Genomic DNA, 22,156 nt, shown 5'->3' with positions numbered 1-22,156 from the left:
CACCTGGACAATTTAGAATTAATGCCATTAGAAAATGAAATCACTTCTGTTTTCCACACTGTGTAAACCATACGTCAGATTGCCCTAAAAACAAGGGAGATGTATGTGGTCTGTAGTGGTATTTCTCTTAGGCCACTAGTTAGTTCTCTTACGAGGTTCGTTTCATGTGGTTGGTGGGTTTTGGTTTGGTTTGGCTTTTAAGGAACAATAACCCTTCCCTGTGGGAAATAATGGGCCTTGGATGAGGTTATGTCCAGTGTTCACTGGTCCCATTTTGAAGTGCCCCAGCTGGATGCACACCTGGTCATAGACCCAGGGCCAGCCTTGAATCTAGCCTGGGACAATGACCAGAGAGGAAGTGCTTGGAACCTGAGGCCAGTGGCTTTTCTGTGTCGTGGCTCAGGTTGCACTGTATGTTTATGAGTTTTCTTTCTCTCCCAGTTGTTAGGCCGGAAATGCCATTATTCCTTAAGAATAGGGGCATAGGGGGCCCAGACTTTTCAGCCGGAAGCTGCTCCTCCCAATTGTGTGTGTATTCCCCTGTGGTGCCCCTCTAATGTCCAGGTATCTTTTGTGTGCCAGGAGCCCCATGAGAGCTGTGTTGGTCACACAGTCAGGCAGACAGGACGGACGGGAGACTGTGAGGAAGCAGAGGCCACTGGCTTGGCCCGAGTACTCAATGCAGGTGCAGCTTGGGGGGGTTCCCCAGCGACAGTTTTCACAGATGGGGCTTGACTTGGTTCAGAATCATACTTTTTGCAACTGCCGTCAGCACTTTTAAGGGCAGCTTTGTTTTGTGTTAAAAGTTTGCATAAAATTATAAGATATATAGCTGGAGAGAAAGAAATTTCTTTGGCATGGAAAGAACTTGAGGCTGGGCGCGGTGGTCAATGCCTCCCACTTTGGGAGGCCAAGGCGGGCTGATCACTTGAGACCAGGAGTTCAAGATCAGCCTGACCAACGTGGCAAAACCCTATCTCTCCTAAAAATACAAAAAAATTAGCCGGGCCTGGTGGCATATGCCTGTAGTCCCAGCTACTTGGAAGGCTGAGGCACGAGAATCACTTGAACCTGGGAAACGAAGGTTACAGTGAGCCGAGATCGCGTTGCACTCTAGCCTGGGCAACAGAACAAGACTCTTGTCTCAAAAAAAAAGAAAAAAGAAGAGGGCCAGGCGCAGTAGCTCACGCCTGTAATCCCAGCACTTTGGAAGGCTGAGGTGGGCGGATCATCTGAGGTCAGGAGTTCAAGACCAGCCTGACCAACATAGAGAAACCCCGTCTCTACTAAAAATACAAAATTAGCCAGGCATGGTGGTGCATGCCTGTAATCCCAGCTACTCAGGAGGCTGAGGCAGGAGAATCTCTTGAACCCAGGAGGCGGAGGTTTCAGTGAGCTGAGATCGCACCATTGCTTTCCAGCCTGGGCAACAAGAGCGAAACTCCACCTCAAAAAAAAAAAAAAAAAGAATTTGAATAGAGTTAGCGCTACAGACTTCATGACCTTGCTCCTTTGTTCGTTCGTTTGTTTGTTTTGAGAGGGTCTTGCTCTGTCACCCAGGCTGGAGCGCAGTGATGTGATCCTAGCTCACTGCAGCCCGACCTCCTGGGCTCAAGCAATCCCCCTGCCTCAGCCTCCTGAGTAGCTGGGACTGTAAGTGGGCACCACTACACTCAGCTAATTTTTTTTAATTTATTTTTCGTAGACGGTGTCTTGCTTTGTTGTCCAGGCTTGTCTCAAACTCCTGGCCTCAAGTGATCTTCCTGCCTCAGTGTTCCAAAGTGCTGGGATTACAGGCATGAGCCACTACACCATGCCAAACTCACACCTCCCCTGTCCCCTGGGATATGGCCCAGGAAAGCCTGTCCCCTCTGGGGCTTCTAATTCTTGTCTGTGCAGAACCTAGCATGCGTGCAGAGGGATAAGAATTGAATGAGGTGATGTCTGTGAAGTGCCCAGCATAGTAACTAGCATACAACAGACTGTTAGTAGTTGGTACCTTATTTGAGCGTTCCAGAATCACTATATTTTTCCCTGCCATTATTTAAAATAAAAAATTCACCTTTTAAATTGTGGGAGCTCTGCTGTAGTTACATATGAAGCTGGCTTTTCAGCAGTTGCCATTCTGTACCCACATTTGCTTTATATATATATATTGTTTGTTTGTTTGTTTGTTTTGAGACAGAGTCTCTCTCTGTCGCCCAGGCTGGAGTGCAGTGGTGCGATCTCAGCTCACTGCAACCTCCACCTCCCTGGTTCAAGCAATTCTCTTGCCTCAGCCTCCCGAGTAGCTGGGATTACAGGTGCGTGCCACTATGCCCAGCTAATTTTTGTATTTTTTAGTAGAGATGGGGTTTTGCCATGTTGGCCAGGCTGGTCTTGAACTCCTGATCTCAGGTGATCTGCCCACCTCGGCCTCCTAGAGCCACATTTGCTTTAAAGACTCCCCGCTTTGCAGCACTATAAATGAGTGAGTGTCACCTCTTTTTGGACTAGTCTCCCCAGGAATTCCCAGCTGACTTTTTTCATTTGTTTTGTTTTGTTTAGTTTTGAAACAGAGTCTCTGTTGCCCAGGCTGGAGTGCAGTGGTGCGATCCTAGGTCACTGCAGCCTCGACCTCCTGGGCTTAAGTGATCCTCCCACCTTGGCCTCCCGATTAGCTGGGACTACAGGTGTGTGCCACCACACCTGGCCTTTTTTTTTTTTTTAAGAGATGTAGGGCTGGGTGCAGTGGCTCACTCCTGTAATCCTAGCACTTTGGGAGGCTGAGGCAGGCGGATCATGAGGTCAGGAGTTTGAGACCAGCCTGACCAACATGGTGAAACCCCGTCTCTACTAAAAATACAAAAATTAGCTGGGCGTGGTGGTGGGTGCCTATAATCCCAGCTATTCAGGAGGCTGAGGCAGGAGAATCGTTTGAACCCAGGAGGCGGAGGTTGCAGTGAGCCGAGATCACGCCATTGCACTCCAGCCTGGGTGACAAGGCAAGACTCCGTCATAAAAAAAAAAAAAATTGAAAATTATCCAGGCATGGTGGCGCACACCTGTAATCTCAGCCACTCAGAGGCTGAGGCAGGAGAATTACTTGAGCCCAAGAGGCAGATGTTGGAGTGAGCAGAGATCATGCCAGTGCACACCAGCCTGGGCGATAGAGCAAGACTCCGTCTCAAAAAAAAAAAAAAAAATGAGAGAAAGAGAGAGATGGAGGTCTCTCTATCTTTCCTAGGCTGGTCTCAAACTCCTGGGTTCAGGTGATCCTCCTGCCTCAGCCTCCCAAAGTGCTGGAATTACAGGTGCGCACCACTGCACCCAGCTAATTTTTTAATTTTTTGTAGAGACAAGGTCATGCTGTGTTGCTCAGGCTTAATATTTTTATTTGCTGTGATGACATGGGGTGTTTTATTCTCCAATCTAGCCAAATGGAGAAATTCCTTGCAGACCCTCATTCTGGGCTGTGGTCTTGGCCTCCTGCACTTGATCCTGCAACTTCCTTTCTTCCCTGCATACTGCCCCACGTGACAGGTCAGCTTTGCTGTTCTTCACATCACCCCCAGTTGGAACCTGCAGTGGCTTCTAGAGCCTTTGTCACTCTGTTAGTCTGGCCCCTTCTTTTCTGGCAAACCAGGCCAGTCCCCCACCTGCCTACCTGTTGTTGTAGATGCTTTTGCCCACAAAGCTATCTCCAGCCCACTCCATTCTGTCGAGCCTGTTCTTGAACAGCACCTCCACTGACAGAGCCACGCTAATTACCGTAAGCGGGCAGGGTAGATAGGTGGGCGGGGAGAGGCCATGCTGTACACTTTGTGGCTTCATAGAAGAATCTCAATAACCACTGACTTCCCCCGCTTTGGGTGGTGCTGGTGACCAGTGCAGTACTGCCCGCAGGTGGGGCATTTGGTGTTGTAGAGGACACATTGGTCTCCGGAGGTCCAGAGAGTGGTGGGAATGCCCACACCGTGCACATATGCCCCCCTCCCACCCTGAGTCGGTGGAGAGATGGATACACCCTGCCCCTGCCCCGTGTCTCTTGTTAAGACACAATACATCTATAAACCGCAGATCCTGAGCTGTAGCCAGGACATCTCAGTACTTTTTTTGTACATTTTCCAATTTCAAGACATCCCCCTTGGTCAAATGATAGAATCCAGTAGGGCTCCTCAGCATTATCCTGGGAGTGTGCTGCCTGTGTCCCTGTGTCCTAGAAAGCCCCAGCTCCTCGCCTCCCAGTGCTCTACAGCATCCTATCTCGAGTCCTCCCTCACATCCATCCTCTACCTTGCGCTGCTCACCAGGAAGACCACAGCAGCCTCCTCACTGGCCTTCTCTCTTCCAGACTCATGCTCCATAGTGTGCTTATGTGATCACATAAGTATTTATGCGATGAGTCTTTATCGTCGGGTACCAGCAAGAGAATGTATGTAAGTGGATAAAAATGTAATTCAACTCTCAGAACATCAATTAAAGTCCATCTCCTGTTGAAATTCATCAGTGGGTTAAACTCCGAATTGTCTTGATGCTACAAGCACTACACCGTGTGTGTAGTTTCATTCTAAAGTCTGGTTGCTTCACTTCTTGTTATTAAATTTAACAAACATAACTCTCCAACTTGGCGTTTTTGCAGAGTGGGATCCTTTTATATAAACATTAGTAAAGACCAAAGTAACTGATATAACTACAAGATTATCATTCCCCCAAAGTAAACATGTATTTAGGGGCAGCTGCTTCCAGGAAGCCATGTGCTCTTCTGGCTGGAAAATAAATCGGTGGCATTCTTGGTTTTCTGGGACTTAGTCCCAGTCTCTACAGCCTGCTTTCCATCTGTCTCCCAGAATCAGGACTTAACGTCTCCAACATGTATGAAGAAGATCAGAGGGCACAGCGTGTGCACAAAGGGGCGGGAACTTCTCTGATCCACTGCCATCTACTCCTTGATAGTCATCAATGGCCACTGTCTTGGTCAGCTCGGCTGCCATAGCAAAATACCAGACTAGGGGCTTATATATGCCGTCAGTTTTCCTACAGTTTTGGAGCTAGAAATCTGAAATGAAGTTGTCAGCAGATTTCGTTTCTTGTGAGGCCCCTCTCCTTGGCTTGCAGAAGACTGTCTTCGTGCTGTGTCCTCACATGGTCTTTTCTGTGCACTCCTCTGGTGTCTCTCTCTGTCCTTTTTTTTTTTTTTTTTTTTTTTTTTTGAGACGGAGTTTTGGTCTCTTTGCCCAGGCTAGAGTGCAGTGGCGCAATCTCAGCTCACTGCAACCTCCGCCTTCCAGTTTGAAGAGATTCTCCTGCCTCAGCCTTCCAAATAGCTGGGATTACAGGTGCCCGCCACCGCGCCCAGCTGATTTTTTTGTATTTTTAGTAGAGACGGTGTTTCACCATGTTGGTCAGGCTGGTCTCGAACTGCTGACCTCTTGATCCACCCGCCTTGGCCTCCCAAAGTACTGGGATTACAGGCGTGAGCCACCGTGCCCGGCTCTCTCTGTCCTTCTTATAAGGCTATCAGATTGGAATAGTGCTCACCCCATCAGCCTCATTTAATATAATCACCTTTTTAAAGTCCCTGTCTCCAAATACAGTCATTGTCCAAGGTGTCAGAGTTGAGGGCTTCACATATGCGTTTGAGGGAGACACAGTTCAGTTCATAACAGCCACAGATAAATGATGTGTCTTTTTAGCACGTGTGATTCAGTTGGGAAGACAATAGAAAGCAGGAACAGTTACCAATGGGCTTAGAGATGAGCCAAAGGCAAGTCTATTCAAGCATGAGCAGCTGGGTCCCCTCTGTGTTCATCAGGATTTCCAGCCTTCACATGGGCACATGGAGCAGTTGCTGAGCCTAACTAGAGCACAGCTTAGGGAGCCTGGCAAAAGGCATATTGCCTCTGGTGAGGTTTTATCCTGTTGTCCATCTGTGTTATTTAGAGCAGTTTCTGTAAAGAAAAAAGTATCGTTTGTTGCTGTAACAAACGATATTAGCAACATCAGAGCAGGCTGCCACTCCGGCAGCTCCCCCGGAACCAAGTAGTTCACAGAAAACACTCTAGGCCTCCTAGGGAAGGGAGAGGCATGGTGGTTCGTCTTGGGAAGACCTTGAGTCCTGCCTTCCCAGGGTGGACCCTCACCCCTGAAAAAGGCTACAGACGGCCTCCTTATATGGCCACCACTACACGTTCCTCCCGGGTAGGCCACATAACTGGAACTGAGAATTTGGGCTATGGATTAAGGCTGAAAACACAACTCAACAAAGATGAGAGGGAAGTCACATTTCAACATACTGTGTTACGAGACCCAGTTACACCACTTTAGCTGTACTTTTGCTTCCAAAGGTCACCTTAGGTTGTCGGACATGAAGAAACTAATGAAGCAGTAGGGGTGGAGATTAAGCATGCTTTGGGGTCAGAATGGTGAGGGGCATACCATTAATTTCTTGCTCATAAACATTTCTGTGAAATGATGGAATCTCCTAAGGTTTGTTTCATACATGATTAACTGTACCAAAAATTTAAATCCAAGAATAAGCAAAAAGAGGAAGTAAAAGACTGTTTTTTTACCCAACCACCAGTTCAGCACTCTCCTCTAGTTCTGGGTGTCTCCTTTTGGCAGCCCCTCCATGCACATCAGAGGAGCCCACTACCACATGGCTGGGTCCTCTGCAGTCGGGCAGCAGCACTGTGGTCAGGCATGTGTCATCTCAGGGGAGCAGTGCATGTGCAGGAAATGGATCCTCAAAGTCTCACATCCAGGTTGTTTATGAAAGTGATTTCCAGGGCAGGCACAGTAGCTCACGCCTGTAATCCCAGCACTTTGGGAGGCCGAGGCGGGTGCCTCACTTGAGGTCAGGAGTTTGAGACCAGCCTGGCCAACATGGGGAAGCCCCGTCTCTACTAAAAATAAATAAATAAATAGCTGGGCATGGTGGTGCGTGCCTGTAATCCCAGCTAATCGGGAGGCTGAGACAGGAGAATTGCTCGAACTTGGGAGGCAGAGGTTGCAGTGAGCCAAGATCGCGCCACTGCACTCCAGCATGGGTGGCAGAGCGAGACTCCATCTCAAAAAAAAAAAAAAAAAAAAAAGTCCGCTTTGCTATTTACTCTGAGAAGGGATTTGATTTTTATGAGAATGTGAAAAACTACCAGGGGCAGCCGCTTTTCTATGCCTGCTATATAAACAGTACTTTGCAAGATGTCCTGTCTGATATCCACAAAGGGGTATTGTCAACCCCAAGTTCAGACAGCTTTGTATTCTTCTGTCCCTGGATACATGAATTACTGCCATCTTTACACAGCGCCCTAAAATACCAACGCGAAGTTACCTGCTCAGCTTGAAGCTGCGCTGTACCCTGGAACCAGCACTTCTGCTGAATGACTCAGGATGAAGCCTCGACTTCCTCCTTCCCATCCCATGCCCAGACCCCAGTGGCTCCTTTCCCCAATCTGATCCAATGACTTTAAGTCCAGCTGTTGTCAGCCTGGGCATGAGGAGGAGTGTCAAGATGGTCTTTGTCCTACCTGGAAGGAGGCTTCCTGGAATCTGCAGCCTCTCTTCCAGGGCATGCTGACAGTGGAGTTCCAGCAGGCAGGAGCTGGTTTTGCTGGCTGTTCCTGCCAGGCCAAGATTCCCAGCAAAACCCTGGGAAGCCCAGAGGTAGCCCAAGCAGTGAGCAAAGACAAGGTCAGCCTGGCTTGTTTCTGCCCAAGTGATAACAGTGTTTCTATTTGACAGTTTGAAATGATTAGATCTGCTTCCTACGCATGGCCCTGCTCCTGCAGGATGAAGAAGGCTGGGGTTCCCCTGGTTCCCGGGCATTGTTCCTTATCAGCAGAGTCACCTCCAGGGTAACTAGAGATGGGGCTGGTTTTCAGTTCCTGGCAGTGATCCTTGGGACTTCCTATTGTGAGAATGAGCCTTTTGATGCCTTTTTGAAGAAACTTTAATTCTGAATGAATTCTAAATTAATGGCTTTTAAACTTTTTTGCTTGTGACCTATAGTAAGAAATATAAATTACCATAAGCCTCATCCAAACATAAATAAATATAGGTGTAACAGAAAGTTTTATAAAACAAATACTTGACACGTGGAATGTGCCCTAGTATTTTTGTTTTAACTTTAAATCCACTAGTCATAATCTACTGAAATGACTTTACAACCCACCATAGGGCCACAGTTTATAGTTTAAAAGTCATGGCTGGCCAGGCACAGTGCCTCACAACTGTAATCCCAGCATATGGGAGGCCGAGGCGGGTGCATCCTTTGAGCCCAGGAGTTTGAGACCAGTCTGAGCAACATAGCAAGACCTGGTCTGTACAAAAAATTAGCCAGGTATGGTGGCATGTGCCTGTGGTCACAGCTACTCTGGGCACTGAGGGGGCAGGATCACTTGAGCCCAGTGAGCTATGATGGCACCACTGACTGCACCCCAGCCTGGGTGACAGAATGAGACCCTGTCTCAAAAAAAAAAAAAAAAAAAAAGTCATTGCTGTAGTAACTTCGGTTCCACAACCTGTATTGTATGGAGCATCTATGGGGAGCAAATCCTTTGGAAGGGTCTTAGTCACAGCCTCCCCTCCTGCCCTTTCCAGGCTGTGAGAAGCTCGGCAGGAAGGCGGGAGAGGCCCCACCTTCAGAGGCGCAGCTCAGAGGGCTTGAGAGCTCCCCGTGAAAGGGATCCCTGCAGGTGGGGTTCTTTGGGAATCAACCTCATGCACAGCCATTGCAGAGGCTCTTCTTCAGCATCTGTTTACTCTGGGCTCAGGCCCCAGGCAGCCTGCAAACCCAACCCTCCTCTCCACCTTACAGCTCTGCCCACCCTGCTCCTCCCTGTTCCTGGTGCCTGGAATTCTTTCCCCCAGATAGCACCAGACTCTCTCCCTCGCCTTTCTTAAGTCTTCACTTACATGCACCTTCGCAGAGAGGCCTTCCCTGACCACCAGTTTAAAATCGTGAACTATTTCCCCCTCTCCACCCCAGTGCATTCTTCCTTTATTTTTTTCTCCTCAGCACTTACAATCATGTCTTAACTGTATATTACACTTAACGTGTGTCCCCACTGCAGAGCAGGACCCATAGTCCTTAGTAGGAGCTCACATATTGGTCTTGGATTTTTTTTTTTTTTTTTTTGAGACGGAGTCTCACTCGGTCGCCCAGGCTGGAGTGCAGTGGCGTGATCTCCACTCACTGCAAGCTCTGCGTCCCAGGTTCACGCCATTCTCCTGCCTCAGCCTCCCGAGTAGCTGGGACTACAGGCGCCCGCCACCACGCCCGGCTAATTTTTTTGTATTTTTAGTAGAAACGGGGTTTCACCGTGTTAGCCAGGATCGTCTCGATCTCCTGACCTCGGGATCCGCCTGTCTCGGCCTCCCAAAGTGCTGGGATTACAGATGTGAGCTACCGCGCCCGGCCTTGGTCTTGGAATTTTTATATAAATGTCCACATGCTGCCATTGCCTAGGCGTTGCTGATATAGTCTCGGTGATTCTGTTAAACAGCCATTCGAGAGAAACAGTCGTCTGTATTTGAATAACTAAGGGAATTGGTAGTTTTGTTTGTAGTTACTATGATAAAGATAAAATTGAACTTTGATTTATTCCAGAAAGACTTTACCCTCCCACTCTGTCCTCGAAGCCCTGGTCCCCATAGTATAGTAAAAAGCCGGCAGCTATGTGTGGTCTCTCCCAGAGCAGTCAAGCTGGTGTCTCGGTGCCTTATAACTTTCCATCCCTAGGGGGCAGCATTAGCACAGAAACCACATATAAAGCTTCTATTCCAATTTGTCACCTAATCCTGGTGGCTCAGGGAAAGAACTTTTCTAATCCACAGAAATAACACTTCAAGATTTCTTTTTTCAAAGCCTGGTTCTGTACATAGAAATGGTAGGTGAGGTGTGTATGAAAACAAAAAATATTTAAGAACAACATGAAATCTTCCCCAAAGAAGCCCTTTCCTCAGGACTAGGGAGTGAGGTGGGGGAGGCTTTGTAATGGTTCCCAGAGCTCTCACTTGGCTACTCCCAGATTTGAATTTCTGCATTTGGAAATGTAAAGGTTCTCCTTCCTTTGAGAGATGATTTACTGTACTTTGAGGATAGAGAGGAATCCCCTGCATGGTGAGCTTGGCTTCTTAGATGTGACATAATCAGATCATTACAAGACACTGTTAGAAGAATTCATGTTAGAATTTTGTGTGTCCTGGCTGGGTGCGGTGGTTCGTGCCTGTAATCGCAGCACTTTGGGAGGCCGAGGCGGGCAGATCACCTGAGGTCAGGAGTTCAAGACCAGCCTGGCCAACGTGGTGAAACCCAGTCTCTACTAAAAAATACAAAAATTAGCCAGGCCTGGTGGCAGGCGCCTGTAATTCCAGCTACTTGGGAGGCTGTGGCAGGAAGAATTGCTTGAACCTGGGAGGCAGAGGTTGCGGTGAGCCAAGATTGTGCCATTGCACTCCAGCCTGGGCAACAAGAGCAAAACTTCATCTCAAGAAAAAAGAAAAAAAAGAATTTTGTGTGTCCTTTAAGAACTGGACCCAGGCAGTTTGGATTATCTTGTTTCTGGGAGTGCAGAGGAGAATGCTGGCCAGTGGGGGAAGCGTGCAGCCTACCCTTGGGTGGCAACTGGCCTTCCACAGCCCCTGGGGGTGTTGGGGAGAGCCAGGCTGGGACACAGGCAGAATGCGCATTTCCAGTCCTCACCCTTCTAAACCAGAAGTTCTCTTGGGCACACATTTTCAGGGTCTACTGTTTGTGAGCTCCTTTTATCCTGATTGAAGAGAGATCAACTTCCATGTCTTGAAACTACAGGAGAAAATCAACAAAGAACATCCTAATTGAAATATATGCAGTACTTTCTCACACCATCTGCAAGCATTTGGTCATTAGCTGCTTGGTAATAACTGCTGTTTGTAGTTTAACTCATTAAATTGGGGAAAGACATTAGGGAGCAAAGAAAGGAAGGACAATAACTCATCCTTAAGGCTCAAGCTGTAATGAATTAACCTGAAAGGGTCGTATATATTAATAATTTCATTTTCTCATAAAATACTTGGCATAATTATAAATAAGACCCAATAGGGAGGAAATAATGTTCTTTCAGGGAGGAGATAGATACGCTTTTTTTGCCTATGGAAAGTACAAAAAAACATAGCTCTCTGCATGGAGAAGATGTGCTTTGTCTTGCCAGCCTCCAGCTCAGACATTCAGCACCTTGTGCCGCTCAAATCTAGTGCTAGGCCCTAGAAATCCAAAGATACCTGAGACGTACGGTGGTTGATTACGAGCCCCTCCAGGTCAGGAATTCTCCAGGCTTCATCTCCATCACATCTCCATGTGGCACAGAATAGGCACTCAAGTGAACTTTTTTTTTGTTTTGGGGTTTTTTTGTTTTGTTTTGTTTTTTTGAGACGGACTCCCTCTCTGTCGCCCAGGCTGGAGTACAGTGGCAGGATCTCAGCTCATTGCACCCTCTGCCTTCTGGGTTCAAGTGATTTTTCTGTCTCAGCCTCCTGAGTAGCTGGGACTACAGGCGTGCGCCACCACACCCGGCTAATTTTTGTATTTTTAGTAGAGACGGGGTTCACTATGTTGGCCAGGCTGGTCTCGAACTCCTGACCTCGTGACCTGCCCGCCTCAGCCTCCCAAAGTGCTGGGATTACAGGCATGAACCACTGTGCCCGGCCTCAAGTGAACTTTTTTTTTTTTTTTTTCCTGAGGTGGAGTCTCGCTGTGTCGCCCAGACTGGAGTGCAGTGGCACAATCTCAGCTCACTGCAAGCTCCGCCTCCCGGGTTCATGCCATTCTCCTGCCTCAGCCTCCCGAGTAGCTGGGACTACAGGCGAACGCCACCACACCTGGCTAATTTGTTTTTGTGTTTTTAGTAGAGACGGGGGTTTCACCGTGTTAGCCAGGATGGTCTCGATCTCCTGACCTCATGATCCACCTGCCTCGGCCTCCCAAAGTGCTGGGATTACAGGCGTAAGCCACCATGCCTGGCCAAGTGAACTTTTTTTTATTGGATGAATTGAGCCCTCCATGCCAAGCCTGTCCGTAGTGACCAGCAGGACGTCATCTTTGCGGCAAGGAGCGCCTGGCATTTGGAAGAGATGTGACATAATCAGATAATTACAAGACGCCACTAAAAGTGCAGTAACAACGCATAAGCTAAGTGCTGTGGGAGCCCAGTGAGCAAGTGCCAGCTCTTCCCAGGTCATTTGGGTTTCCCAAGCCACTGGTATTTGAAAGGAGAACTGGTGAGTAGGTGTTGCCAGAGGTGAAGAGATATTCTTAGGCAAAATGTTGTGCCATTGAGGGCATAGGGGGTGTGGGTGCTGGATTCTCTGAGCGCTCTGTCCTGTCCCAGCTCCGTCTACTGTCCTGCTTGCATTCCCTCTACCTGGAACGCTTCTCTACCAGATAGCCTTCAGGCTCAAGCAGAAGTGCCAGCTCTACACAAGCCTTCCCTGACAAACCAGTGTCAGATGGCACCCTCCCTGTTCACACTGCCTGCCCCCTACCTGGCTTTAGTTTCCTCTGAGGTACTCACTGTCTTCCTCAGAGTATACAGTTATCTGTTTGTGAGTAGACTCTAAGAGGACAAGGGCTTCGTTTTATACCGATCCCTCTCTCTGGCACTGATGGAAGGCTCTCAGCGGCACTGATGGAAGGCTCTCAGCGGCACTGATGGAAGGCTCTCAGTGGCACTGGTGGAAGGGGCAAGGGTGGGAACACGAGAGTGTCTTCATTCCTTTCAGTGCAGAAACTGTCTCTGTTACCTGCATTGCTCTGAACAAAACCCACCCAGAGCAGTTTCAGTGATGGTGATAATCTCAAGCAATGCCATTACCAAATCTTAATGCCATGAACCTGGCCACCTTTGAGGAGGTAAGTGGCAAGTATTTACAAGTAAGCATCCAGGGGCTGGTTGAGGGAGTGACTATGGAACATTTTCATGGAGCCTATCTCTGTTTAGGCGGTAATGGAAATCTAAAAATGGACTTCCTTTTGCTATACCGCCAGACATGCAACTGGCCAAAGGTGGCAGGAACAGCTACTTCCTCACACGTGTCCAGTCTGAGATCACCCTGTGATTAGCAGGTTCCTATCATTACCAGTAAGAAAGGGTATCCTCAGGTCTGATTCCATCCCATCCTGCCTCTTACTGAGCCATTCGCAGCTCTCCAGGAAGCAGGCATCCTGCACAGCTGCAGCTGCACGGCCATGCCTTTGATGCCCTGATGCTCACACCCAGATTTGCTGATTGTTCCTCTGTGGTCTTCTCACACAAGATGCCATTGTAACCTCGGCTTGTCTCATAGCCACGTGCCCTTGGGTTCTCCAGTAAACAGTGACCTGCTTTTGCTAGCAAACACCATGTGGGCACACAGTGGGACTAGAGTAGAAAGAGTAAGTGGATTTGGGATCAGACAGACTCATGTCTAAAGCTCTGTGACCTCGACCAAATTAATTGGACCCTCTGAGCCTTCTTTTTCTCTTACCTTTTTTGTTTTTGTTTTTGTTTGAGCAGAGTCTCATTGTCTCGCCCAGGCTGGAGTACAGTGGCACAATCTCAGCTCACTGCAACCTCTGCCTCCCAGGTTCGAACGATTCTCATGCCTCAGCCTCCCAAGTAGCTGGGATTATAGACTTGCACCACCATGCCTGGCTAATTTTTGTATTTTTTGTAGAGACGAGATGTCACCATGTTGGCCAGGCTGGTCTCAAACTCCTGACCTTAAGTGATCCACCCTACTCGGCCTCCCAAAGTGCTTAGATTACAAGAGTGAACCACCATGCCCAGCCGTATTTACTTTTTTAAAAATGAGAATAATTCTCCAGTACTTCCCTGTAGAGTTGCTGTGAAGATTGAGATGTGTATGCAAAGCACCCTTTGTGAAGATGTGTAAGTTTTCAGTCCTAGCAGGTCTCATTTATTTCTTTAACAAAAAACCTAAGCCTACAAGCTGGGCATGGTGGCACACACCTGTAAGTTCAGGCTACTGAGGAGACTGCCATGAGCTATGCTGGCGCCACTGACTGGGCAATAGAGTGAGACCCCATCTCTTCGAAAAACAGCCTGCAGGGGCTGGGCGCAGTGGTTCATGCCTGTAATCCCAGCACTTTGGGAGGCCGAGGTGGGCAGATCACTTGAGGCCAGGAATGCAAGACCAGCCTGGCCAATGTGGCGAAACCCTGTCTTTACTAAAAATACAAAAATTAGCCGGGCGTGTGTGGTGCATACCTGTAATTCCAGCTACTTGGGAGACTGAGGCATGAGAATCTTGAACCCTGGAGGCGGAGGTTGCAGTGAGTCGGAATTTACTGCAGGCTGGGTGACAAAGCGAGATGCTGTTTCAAAAAAAAAAATAAATAAACCTAAGGCTTCAGGAGCATGGAGCTAGTACTGTGAAAAGCAGGAGTTTTAGACCTCTGTTAAAGATGTTCCCCAGGCCAGGCCTGGTGGCTCACATTGGTAATCCCAGCACTTCGGGAGGCTGAAGCTTGCGGATTGCTTGACTCCAGGAGTTTGAGACCAGCCTGGGCAACATGGCAAGACCCCATCTCTACAAAAAATTAGCTAGGCATGGTGGTGCACACCTGTGGTCCCAGCTACTTGGGAGGCTGAGGTGGGAGGATCGCTTGAGCCAGGGAGGTCGCGACTGCAGTGAGCCAAGATTGTGCCACTACACTCCAACCTGGGTGACACAGTGAGACCCTGTCTCAGTCAGTCATTAAAACAGGGCTCCATGCCTGTAATCCCACCACTTTGGGAGGCCGAGGTGGGTGGATCACCAGATCAAGAGATCGAGACCATCCTGGCCGACATGGTGAAACCCTGTCTCTACTAAAAATAGAAAAATTAGCCAGGTGTGGTTGCGGGCGCCTGTATTCCCATCTACTCGAGAGGCTGAGGTGGGAGAATCACTTGAACCCAAGAGGCAGAGCTTGCAGTGAGCCAAGATTGCGCCACTGCACTCTAGCCTGGCGACAAAGTGAGACTCCATCTCAAAAAAAAAAAAAAAAAAAAAAAAAAAGAATTTAAAACAGGGCCAGGCTCTGTGGCTCATATTTATAATCCCAACAGTTTGGGAGGCCATGGTGGGCAGATCGCTTGAGCCCAGAAATTTGAGAGAACCCTGGGAAACATAGCAATACCTGTCTGTACAAATAAAATAACAAAATTTAGCTGTGGTGGCACGTGTTCGTAGTCCGAGCTACTCAGAAGATAGAGGCGGGAGAATTGCTTGCACCCAGGAGGTCAAGGTTATAGTGAGCTATAATGGCACCACTGCACTCCAGCCTGGGCAACAGAGCAAGACCTTGTCTCTAAAAAAAAAAAAAAAATTAATTAATTAATGTAATTAAAATATTAAGAATAATAGTAATAAAGTCCCTTTCTGAAGCCATATCAGAAAATGTGGTTCTCTTCTTCTTAACAAAAAAAAGACAGGTGTGCTGCTATTGCCCCATCACAGGTTAGGCTTTCCTGTCCCTGCCAGGCTTAGTGTTGGCACACCTTGTTTCAGGAAGTAAGCTGTGCCCTTATTTATGGAGGACTGTTGAGGAAATCTAAGCAAGAATCAAATCCAGACTCTGAGCCTGTTGCCCTAGAAGTTATTTACTTGGCCTTAGTTTAGAAAGGGGGTGCTGCAAGGTCCTACAACCCCAGCAAACCATCCCTTTAACAATAGCAGCCAGAAGAATCTTTTGAAATGTCAACCAGATGCTTGCATTTCCCACCTGGTCAGCCTAGCTTTCCAAACTCCTTCCTAGAGCCTCAGTCCTACTGGGTGACCATGGTCCATTCTCCACTCTCCCCCACTGGGCTCCAGCCATACTGACTTTCTCAGCATGAGACAGACCCTCTCCTGCCCTGAAGCCTTCACCCTTGCTCTTCCCTCTGTACCCATACCTGGCCGACTCCTCCTTTAGGACTCAGCTTAAATGTCGCATCCTCTGACTAGGCCCCTAGTCTCAGTTAATATCTGTTTTTCAGTAAAACGTAAATGTCATGAAGATAGAAACTGAGCCTAACTTGTTTATTGCTGTATCTCCAGTGTCTCATACAATTGACAGAAATTCAGCAGATATTGGAAGAGCACATAAATGAGTGAATAAGTAAGCTGGTCTGGAACTAAACTCGCCTCTGCCTCCCACCCTCACTCAGATCTTATTCTGCACCACTTGATCTAAGTTCATGTTTCCACCAATCTCGCTAGTGTCCTACATCAGAAGCCTAGAAGTCTTTCTAGGCTTCTCTCTCACCCTCATCTCTTTCATAGACTCTTCCAGTTGCTTCTCAACCATCTTTCTGTCTTTGGTCTCAAGCTCACTAATTAATGGAAGTATTCTGAAACATAACTCCGACACATTGCTGCACTCTCCAGGCCTCCTCCATGGCCCTTCAGTATTGAGAGCGGCAGATGTACAATTTTATTGCTTGCCGTATCAGAAAAATTGTGCAGAGGACACCCCCAGCGTATGTGTTTATTTGTACGTTACCTATGTGCTACTGTTGTAACATAACATGGCAAAACATACACAGATACAGAAAATTTAAAAGGGTGTAATGAAATAAATCATACTTTAAAATATACTGCTTTATTCAAGTCAGTTAAATTTTTTTTTTTTTTTTTTTTTTTTTTTTTTTTTTTTTTTTTTTTTTTTTTTTTTTTTTTGAGACAGTCTCTCTCTGTCACCCAGACTGGAGTGCAGTAGCTTGATCATAGCTCACTGCAACCTCCACCTCCCAGGCTCAAGAAATCCTCCCACCTCAGCCTCCCAAGTAGCTGAGACTACAGGCACATACCACCACAGCCAGTTATATTTTTGTATTTTTTGTAGAGATGGGGTCTCACTATGTTTCCCAGGCTGGTCTCAAACTCCTGGGCTTAAGTGATCTGCCCACATCGGCTTCCCAGAGTGCTGAGACTACAGGCATGAGCCACTGTGCCCGGCCCAAAATAATTTTATTTAATGAGATGAAAACTTTTTGTGCTTATTAAAATAGGAATCTTTTGAACTATGTTTCATTGTTGAAATGTTTGGTTTGAGCATCTGGTTCTGAGGTTCAGATACTTGGCTTTAATGGCTGTCATTGCTGGAAAAGCGTTTCACTAAGACGTAGATCCCAGTAGGAGAAGCACTTTATTGGTTGCATGGAGGTTCTGATTACTCATGGCACTTACTGTAGTCAATCCCATGAAGATGTCAGCTCCGCAAAGAATCCTTGTCTGACTCACCTCTTTCTCCTCTGCATGCACATGCATGCTCCCCTGCCGTGTGTGCGTGCACGTTACACTGAACTCCCATTATGCTGTGCTTGATTTGCCCCGATATGTAACTCTCTCAGTAGAATGCACTCCTTGAGGGCAAGGACCAAGCCTTATTCGGCTGTTATGTGCATTCTTGACCTAGGAAAAATAGAGGTTCTTGGATTCCCTTAGTGAAAGGAAAGAAAGTTCACTGAATCTACCTGAGCTTTGACTTTGCTGAACTTTATTGATTCTCAGGGGTTGCAGCATAAACTCCTGAGATTTAAGGGGTTCCATCTTAAAATCAGTGTCTTTCTGGACCTTCTGTATGTCATTTGGGCGTATGGGTGGGGAGGACCAGCATCTTTGACAACTAGAAGACATAGATGGCCTGGAAGCCCACGGTCCTGTGGTCCCTGGCTGAGCATTTGCGAATAGTCAAGTGTCTGGGCCTTTTACCTCAAGAGTGCTGGGGATTTATAGTCTCACCATTTTATTTTATTATTTTTTTTTTTTAGACAGAATTTCACTCTTGTTGCCCAGGCTGGAGTGCAATGGCGCGATTTCGGCTCACCGCAACCACTACCTCCTGGGTTCAAGCTATTCTCCTGCCTCAGCCTCCTGAGTAGCTGGGATTATAGGCATGTGCCACCACGCCCAGCTAATTTTGTATTTTTAGTAGAGATGGGGTTTCTCCCTGTTGGTCAGGCTGGTCTTGAACTCCCAACCTCAGGTGATCCACCTGCCTCCACCTCCCAAAGTGCTGGGATTACAGGTGTGAGCCACTGCACCCGGCCCAGTCTCACCATTTTTTGAGGTGACAGAACAGAGAGCTGAAATTTCTGAAGCTACTTCTGGATTGGCAACAGCGTAATGCCCTGTGGCATGTCAGTGACTTCTCTCCCCCTAGAGAGTGAGTTGACAGGTTTCACTGGAGGAACCATTTAAAAGTAAGGGAGCAGTTTAAAAGTAAGGAAGTACTTTGTTCTGCTTCTGAGACAAGGCTGGATGGAAGTCAGCAACTGAAATCTAGCACGCATGGGGATGGACACCTTCCGGGTGGCTTTGCAAGGAAGGCAAGGAAACAAACACAGAACCCGGTGACTTTGGCCTGTGGGCTCAGATTTTCTTTTGGATTCTTTGCCAACAGACCCAAAGGTCTCAAGATTATTATCACACTTGCTGGGCTTGGAGGAGGTGGTGGCCGGATACATTTGTCTACTGGTTCTGGAGAAAGCTGTTTATGTGAAGAAATTTCAGCTCCCATCATGATAGGGTCATCTGGAATTGAATTTAATCTTCTGCTTTATTCATTAATCATTATTCAGGCAGCAGAAAATGAATAAAGGAAGACGGAAGTGCTTTCTTTATATTGCAAAGTGAAGACCTCATGAACAGCCAAAACACCTTAATGTATTTTGAGGACAAAAGGGCATCATAAACTTAACCAGCAACCTCCCTGATGACATGAAGAACGTGGCCTGGCGTCTACTTGTTAACAAACTACCCAACATGCATGCTCCTTCCCCACTGAGAGGGCGGGAGCTGCTTGCCTGCTTATTGTATTTGGGATGATGGTGAACTCCGTGGTTTCCCCCAATCGGAAAGGCACAAGGTGATAGAAAGTGTGGTCCCACGCGATGGCCACGATACCCTGTTCTTCATGTTTTGAGGTTACTCGTCAAAGTGTACTTTGCCTTCCAAAATGGTCCTTTGCGGCTTTCTTGTAAACCACAGATTGAAGAATGTGGTTATCATGTTAAACATGCAAGAGTCTGGGCGCAGTGGCTCACACCTGTAATCCCAGCACTTTGTTTGTTTGTGACTGAATCTTGCTCTGCCGCCCAGGCTGGAGTGCAGTGGCACGATCTCAGCTCAATGCAACCTCCACCTCCTGGGTTCAAGCAATTCTCCTGTCTCAGCTTCCAGAGTAGCTGGGATTACAGAAGCCCGCCACCATGCCCGGCTAATTTTTGTATTTTTAGTAGAGATGGGGTTTGACCATGTTGCCCAGGCTGGTCTCAAACTCCTGACCTCAGGTAATCCACTCCCCTCAGCCTTCCAAAGTGCTGGGATTACAGGCATGATCACTGGTAGTCTCAGCTACCCAGGAGGCTGAGGTGGGAGATCGCTTGAGCCCAGGAGGTGGAGGTTGCAGTAAGCCGAGATCACACTACAGCACTCCAGCCAGGGTGACAGAGTGAGACCCTGGCTCAAAAAAAAAACCACTCAAGAGCGTTTCTTCGTAATATGCGTAAGCATTTGCTGAGTTTAGGAGCAAAGCCTAGCTGTGCCTGAGAGGAGAAAATTACAATTTAGTAAAATTTACACTGTTTAGAAGAGAGAGTACATTTTAAAGACACTACACAGAGAGAGCTCCAAATGTTAAACTCCCCAGCCTGGTGTTTGCTTGCCTTATTTTAATTGTGGGTTTCATATCTAGCTACATGGTCTGGTCTTGTCTTTTTTTTTCCCCCCCTTTTTTTGAGATGGACTCTTGCTCTGTTGCCCAGGCTGGAGTGCAGTGGCGCGATCTCTGCTCACTGCAACCTCCGCCTCCCAGGTTCAAGCAATTCTCCTGCCTCAGCCTCACAGGGATTGCCTCAGCTGGGATTACAGGCATTTGCCACCACGTCCAGCTAATTTTTGTGTTTTTAGTAGAGACGGGGTTTCTCCGTGTTGGCCAGGCTGGTCTCGAACTCCTGACCTCAGGTGATCCCTCCGCCTCGGCCTCCCAAAGTGCTACAGTCTTTTCAAAAGACGTTTCAGATATGTTCTCCGGGGCCCTCGGGCCCTTCAGTAAGAAGCGCCCTGGCTGAAAACCCACACGTTCACCTACAGAAGAAGCACTGTGACGTAGAGGGTGAGCAGAGCAGAGGGCCTCACAGTGGCCCTCACATGCACCTGGCTCCAGCTTGGCCAGGTCATTTTGCCCTGGTGGGCCTGTGCCTCACCTCAAAAATGGGGTTTCTTCACTTATGAGGAAGACCCATGAATTAATAACGGAATTGCCAGGAATGCTAAAAACTATCTAAATGCCATGTATTGTTTTCAAGCTGTTACTCCTGGAAGGGGCTGGGTTGGCATTGTTTTAGAGGTTAGGAGCCAAACATCAGCTCATCTATTCTCCAGCTGTTGTTTGTCCTCCAGCTTCCTGCAATAGTCAGGCACAGGGTTTGTTTCTTATAAAAATGGGTTTGTGCTGCTGTATGTTTCGGTGGGTAATAGTTAGGCATCCTAATATATATCACCTTTGTTTACTGAATGGGATGTAGGTGGGGGACCCGAGCATATCCGCGTCCCTCGGAAGCAGTGCGTTTAAATGTATGTCCCGTCAGCTCCTCTCTGCCCCACCCACCCTAGCCCATTGATTGAGCCTTTTTTTTTTTTTTTTTTTTTTTTTGAGGCGGAGTCTGGCTGTATTTCCCAGGCTAAAGTGCAGTGGTGCCATCTCTGCCCACTGCAGCCTCCACCTGCCAGGTTCAAGTGATTCTCCTGCCTCAGCCTCCCAAGTAGCTGGGATTACAGTCACCAGCTACCACGCCCAACTAATTTTTGTATTTTTATTAGAGGTGGGGTTTCGCCATGTTAGCCAGGCTGGTCTCGAACTTCTGACCTCAAATGATTTGCCTGCCTTGGCCTCCCAAAGTGCTGGAATTACAGGTGTGAGCCACCATGCCCACCCTGATTGAGGCTTTTTACGACATCCCACCAGAAGGGTCAGGTTCTCAGCTCCCTCAGCAATCTGTTCCATTTTTCTCCCTTTTTAAATTCTTTTTATTAGATAGTACACATATAGTATAAAATTCAGAATGTACAAAAGGGCCAGGCACGGCGACTCATCTCTACACCCACCAGTCTTACTTCCTCCCTTGCTCTCAAGTCAGTCCCCTTTTCTACCTGTCCTTGCCCACCACCCTTGTCTGGGCCTTCATGGCCTCTCTCCTGAGTGGCTTTACTAGCTTCTGTCTTTTGCACGTTCACTCTTTCCTCCCTCCGGTGTTTTCCACCCAGAATGATTTTTTTTAAAAGACATACCTGATCGTGTTACTTCCATACTTGGCACCTTTTGGTGGCTTCCTAGTGCTCATAGGATAAAGAAAAAACTGCTCATCATGCCCTTCAAGGCCTTGCCTGGTCTGGTGCATGCAGGCCTCCAGGGCCATGCTCACTGTCTGCAGTCCAGCCATAGGAACTGAACATGCCCGGCTTTGCCTGCCAGAGTCTTCTCTTGCTGCCCATTGTCTGGAGTGTTGATCTGTTTTCGCCGCCCTATTCATTGTTGACTCATCCTTTGGGTCTCAGGCCTCACTTCCTCAAGCCTTCACCGTCTCCCCAGACTAGATCAGGGCCCCACTTAAAACTGACAACACTATGTTTTCCCTCACTGTAACCTATTAGGGTTATAATTTCCATTTAATGCCTGTGATCATTGGATTAACATTTTTTTAATTCTTTTTTTTTTTTTTTTTTTTTTTTGAGACAGAGTCTTGCTCTGCCGCCCAGGCTGGAGTGCAGTGGCGCGATCTCGGCTCACTGCAAGCTCCGCCTCCCGGGTTCACGCCTTTCTCCTGCTTCAGCCTCCCAAGTAGCTGGGACTACAGGCGCCCGCCACCACGCCCAGCTAATTTTTTTTGGTATTTTTAGTAGAGACAGGGTTTCACCGTGTTAGCCAGGATGGTTTCAATCTCCTGACCTCATGACCTCGTGATCCGCCCACCTCGGCCTCCCAAATTGCTGGGATTACAGGTGTGAGCCACCGCGCCTGGCTCTTTAAATTATTCTTACTGATGTGGGATAGTTTCTGGCACATATGAAGGCATTTTATAAACTATGAAGGATCCTAGAATAAAGGTGGTGATTATTTAAGATGCATGTTTATATATGAAGTGAAACTTTTAAGGGTGACATCCATGCC

General features: G+C 47.7%; 1 protein-coding gene across 4 annotated transcripts in view; it reads left to right on the top strand.

Annotated features, from left to right (window-relative positions):
• RNF216 (ring finger protein 216) overlaps positions 1-22,156 on the top strand; it is a 166,540-nt gene that overhangs the window by 105,694 nt on the left and 38,690 nt on the right. The gene's annotated exons all lie outside the window — the stretch shown is intronic.

The sequence above is a fragment of the Pan troglodytes genome, chromosome 6, assembly GCF_028858775.2.
Source record: "Pan troglodytes isolate AG18354 chromosome 6, NHGRI_mPanTro3-v2.0_pri, whole genome shotgun sequence".
Taxonomy (NCBI): Eukaryota; Metazoa; Chordata; class Mammalia; order Primates; family Hominidae; genus Pan; species Pan troglodytes.
Note: the sequence above shows the minus strand (reverse complement) of the source record. Positions and strands in the feature narration are given on the sequence as shown.